Raw genomic sequence first — 6,683 nt, 5'->3', positions numbered from 1 at the left:
TACACTAAACATGTATTTAATATTTATACACTAAACATGTATTTAATATTCATACACTAAACATGTATTTGATATTAATACACTGAACATGTATTTAATAATCATATACTAAACGTATATGTAATCATATACTAATCATATATTTAATATTCATACAGTAAACATGTATTTATTATCCTCTAAATAAGGCACACTTGGAAATAATGAATTTCTTTATGTGTGCAGTTGCGGCAGAAGTCCACAGGAGGGCGCACGTTCCCTCTTAATATGCCCGGTCCTCTCCGTCTCTCTATCTCTCTCTTTTTTCTTTTTTTTTGTTTCTTTAATTTTTTTTACATAAGTTTGGTTTCTCATACACTTATATTTATACACTAAACATGTATTTAATATTAATACGCTAAACATGTATTTAATATTTATACACTAAACATGTATTTAATATTAATACAAAAACATGTATTTAATTTTAATAAACTAAACATATATTTAATATTTATACACTAAACATGTATTTAACATTTATACACTAAACATGTATTTAATATTAATACAGTAAACATGTATTTAATATTAATACACTAAACATGTATTTAATATTAATACAAAAACATGTATTTAATTTTAATAAACTAAACATATATTTAAGATCAATACACTAAACATGTATTTAATATTAATACAAAAACATGTATTTAATTTAATAAACTAAACACATATTTAATATTAATACACTAAACATGTATTAAATATTCATACACTAAACATGTATTTAATATTAATTCAATAAACATGTAGTTATTATTCTTACACTTAATATGTATTTAATATTAATACAAAAACATGTATTTAATTTTAATAAGCTAAACATATATTTAATATTAATACACTAAACATGTATTTAATATTGTTACACTAAACATGTATTTAATATTTATACACTAAACATGTATTTAATATTCATACACTAAACATGTATTTAATATTAATACACTAAACATTTATTTAATATTTATACACTTAACATGTATTTAATATTAATACAAAACATGTATTTAATTTTAATAAACTAAATATATATTTAATATTAATACACTAAACATGTATTTAATATTCATACACTAAACCTGTATTTAATATTTATACACGAAACATGTATTTAATATTAATACAAAAACATTTTTTTAATTTTAATAAAGTAAACACATTTAATATTAATACACTAAACATGTATTTAATATTTATACACTAAACATGTATTTAATAGTCGTACACTAAACATGTAGTTATTATTTATACACTAAATATGTATTTAATATTAATACAGTAAACATGTATTAAATATTTATACACTAAACATGTATTTAATATTAATACAAAAACATGTATTTAAGTTTAATAAACTAAACATATATTTGATATTGATACACTAAACATGTATTTAATATTTATACACAAACATGTATTTAATATTCATACACTAAACATGTATTTAATATTCATACATTAAACATGTATTTAATATTCATACACTAAACATGTATTTAATATTAATACACTGAACATGTATTTAATAATCATATACCAAACATATATGTAATTATATACTAATCATATATTTAATATTCATACAGTAAACATGTATTTATTATCCTCTAAATAAGGCACACTTGGAAATAATGAATTTCTTTATATGTGCAGTTGCGGCAGAAGTCCACAGGAGGGCACAAATTCTCTCTTAATATGCCCGGTCCTCTCCGTCTCTCTCTCTCTCTCTTTTTCCTTTTTTTTTGTTTCTTTTTTTTTTTTTTTACATAAGTTTGGTTACTCATACACTTATATTTATACACTAAACATGTATTTAATATTAATACACTAAACATGTATTTAATATTTATACACTAAACATGTATTTAATATTAATACAAAAACATGTATTTAATTTAATAAACTAAACATGTATTTAATATTTATACACTAAACATGTATTTAATATTTTTACACTAAACATGTAGTTATTATTCATACACTAAACATGTATTTAACATTCATACACTTAACATGTTTTAATATTAATACACTAAACATGTATTTAATATTAATACACTAAACAAGTATTTGATATTTATACACTAAACATGTATTTAATATTAATACAAAAACATGTATTTAATTTTAATACACTAAACATATATTTAATATTAATACACTAAACATGTATTTAACATTCATACACTAAACATGTATTTAATATTAATACAAAAACATGTATTTAATTTTAATACACTAAACATATATTTAATATTAATACACTAAACATGTATTTAACATTTATACACTAAACATGTTTTAATATTAATACACTAAACATGTATTTAACATTTATACACTAAACATGTATTTAACATTTATACACTAAACATGTTTTAATATTAATACACTAAACATGTATTTAATATTAATACACTAAACAAGTATTTAATATTTATACACTAAACATGTATTTAATATTAATACAAAAACATGTATTTAATTTTAATACACTAAACATATATTTAATATTAATACACTAAACATGTCTTTAACATTCATACACTAAACATGTATTTAATATTAATACAAAAACATGTATTTAATTTTAATACACTAAACATATATTTAATATTAATACACTAAGCATGTATTTGATATTAATAAAAAAACATGTATTTAATTTTAATAAACTAAACATTTAATATTAATACACTAAACATGTATTTAATATTCATACACTAAACATGTATTTAATATTAATACACTAAACCTGTATTTAATATTTATACACTAAAAATGTATTTAATATTAATACACTAAACATGTATTTAATATTTATACACAAAACATGTATTTAATATTAATACACTAAATATGTATTAATAATATATCCACTAAACATGTATTTAATATTCATAAACTAAACATGTATTTAATATGCATACACTAAACGTGTATTTAATATTCATACACTAAACATGTATTTAATATTAATACAAAAACATGTATTTAAGTTTAATAAACTAAACATATATTTAATATTAATACACTAAATATGTATTTAATATGCATACAGTAAACATGTATTGAATATTCATACACTAAACATGTATTTAATATTCATACACTAAACATGTATTTAATATTCATACAATAAACATGTAGTTATTATTCTTACACTTAATATGTATTTAATATTAATACAAAAACATGTATTTATTTTTATTAAACTAAACATATATTTAATATTTATACACTAAACATGTATTTAATATTAATACAAAAACATGTATTTAATTTTAATACTCTAAACATACATTTAATATTAATACACTAAACATGTATTTAACAATCATACACTAAACATGTATTTAACATTTATACACTAAACACGTTTTTAATATTAATACGCTAAACATGTATTTAATATTAATACAAAAACATGTATTTAATTTTAATAAACTAAACATTTAATATTAATACACTAAACATGTATTTAATATTCATACACTAAACATGTAGTTATTATTCATACACTAAACATGTATTTAATATTAATACACTAAACCTGTATTTAATATTTATACACTAAACATGTATTTAATATTAATACACTAAACATGTATTTAATATTTATACACTAAACATGTATTTAATATTAATACACTAAAGATGTATTTATTATATATCCACTAAACATGTATTTAATATTCATAAACTAAACATGTATTTAATATTCATACACTAAACGTGTATTTAATATTCATATTTTAAACATGTATTTAATATTTATACACTAAACATGTATTTAATATTCATACACTAAACATGTAGTTAGTATTTATACACTAAACATGTATTTAACATTAATACACTAAACATGTAGTTAATATTAATACACTAAACATGTATTTAATATTAATACAGAAAAATGTATTTAATTGTAATAAACTAAATATATATTTAATATTAATACACTAAACATGTATTTAATATTCATAAACTAAAAATGTATTTAATATTAATACACTAAACATGTATTTAATATTAATACACTAAACATGTATTTAATATTTATACAGTAAACATGTATTGAATATTCATACACTAAACATGTATTTAATATTAATACACTAAACATGTATTTAATATTAATACACTAAACATGTATTTAATATTTATACACTAAACATGTATTTAATATTAATACAAAAGCATGTATTTAATTTTAATAAACTAAACATATATATAATATTTATACACTACACATATATTTAACATTTATACACTAAACATGAATTTAATATTAATACACTAAACATGTATTTGAGATTTATACACTTAACATGTATTTAATATTAATACAAAAACATGTATTTAATTTTAATAAACTAAACATATATTTAATATTATTACACTAAACATGTATTTAATATTTATACACTAAACATGTATTTAATATTCATACACTAAACATTTAGTTATTATTCATACACTAAACATGTATTTAATATTAATACACTAAACATGTATTTAATATTAATACACTAAACATGTATTTAATATTTATACACTAATCATGTATTTAATATTAATACACTAAATATGTATTTAATATTTATACACTTAACATGTATTTAATATTCATACATTAAACATGTATTTAATATTTATACACTAAACATGTATTTAATATTCATACACTAAACATGTATTTAATATTAATACACTGATTATGTATTTAATAATCATATACTAAACGTATATGTAATTATGCACTAATCATATATTTAATTTTCATACAGTAAACATGTATTTAATATTTATACACTAAACATGTATTTAATATTAATACACTGAACATGTATTTAATATTCATACACTAAACATTTAGTTATTATTTATACACTAAACATGTATTTAATATTAATACACTAAACATGTTTTTAATATTAATACACTAAACATGTGTTTAATATTAATACACTAAACATGTATTTAATATTTATACACTAAATATGTATTTAATATTTATACACTTAACATGTATTTAATATTTATACACTAAATATGTATTTAATATTCATACATTAAAAATGTATTTAATATTCATACACTAAACATGTATTTAATATTCATACATTAAACATGTATTTAATATCCATACACTAAACATGTATTTAATATTCATACATTAAAAATGTATTTAATATTCATACACTAAACATGTATTTAATATTCACACATTAAACATGTATTTAATATTTATACACTAAACATGTATTTAATATTCGTACACGAAACATGTATTTAATATTGATACATTAAACATGTATTTAATATTTATACAAAAACAAGTATTTAAGTTCAATAAACTAAACATATATTTAATATTAATACACTAAAAATTTATTTAATATTTATACACTAAACATTGATTTAATATTCATACACTAAACATGTATTTAATATTTATACACTAAACATGTATTTAATATTCATACACTAAACATGTATTTGATATTAATACACTGAACATGTATTTAATAATCATATACTAAACGTATATGTAATCATATAATAATCATATATTTAATATTCATACAGTAAACATGTATTTATTATCCTCTAAATAAGGCACACTTGGAAATAATGAATTTCTTTATGTGTGCAGTTGCGGCAGAAGTCCACAGGAGGGCGCACGTTCCCTCTTAATATGCCCGGTCCTCTCCGTCTCTCTCGCTCTCTTTTTCCTTTTTTTTGTTTCTTTAATTTTTTTTACATAAGTTTGGTTTCTCATACACTTATATTTATACACTAAACATGTATTTAATATTAATACGCTAAACATGTATTTAATATTTATACACTAAACATGTATTTAATATTAATACAAAAACATGTATTTAATTTTAATAAACTAAACATATATTTAATATTTATACACTAAACATGTATTTAACATTTATACACTAAACATGTATTTAATATTAATACAGTAAACATGTATTTAATATTAATACACTAAACATGTATTTAATATTAATACAAAAACATGTATTTAATTTTAATAAACTAAACATATATTTAAGATCAATACACTAAACATGTATTTAATATTAATACAAAAACATGTATTTAATTCAATAAACTAAACACATATTTAATATTAATACACTAAACATGTATTAAATATTCATACACTAAACATGTATTTAATATTAATTCAATAAACATGTAGTTATTATTCTTACACTTAATATGTATTTAATATTAATACAAAAACATGTATTTAATTTTAATAAGCTAAACATATATTTAATATTAATACACTAAACATGTATTTAATATTGTTACACTAAACATGTATTTAATATTTATACACTAAACATGTATTTAATATTCATACACTAAACATGTATTTAATATTAATACACTAAACATTTATTTAATATTTATACACTTAACATGTATTTAATATTAATACAAAACATGTATTTAATTTTAATAAACTAAATATATATTTAATATTAATACACTAAACATGTATTTAATATTCATACACTAAACCTGTATTTAATATTTATACACGAAACATGTATTTAATATTAATACAAAAACATTTTTTTAATTTTAATAAAGTAAACAAATAT

Source organism: Nerophis ophidion, unplaced genomic scaffold (genome assembly GCF_033978795.1).
Source record: "Nerophis ophidion isolate RoL-2023_Sa unplaced genomic scaffold, RoL_Noph_v1.0 HiC_scaffold_73, whole genome shotgun sequence".
NCBI lineage: Eukaryota > Metazoa > Chordata > Actinopteri > Syngnathiformes > Syngnathidae > Nerophis > Nerophis ophidion.
This window is presented reverse-complemented; position numbering follows the sequence as displayed.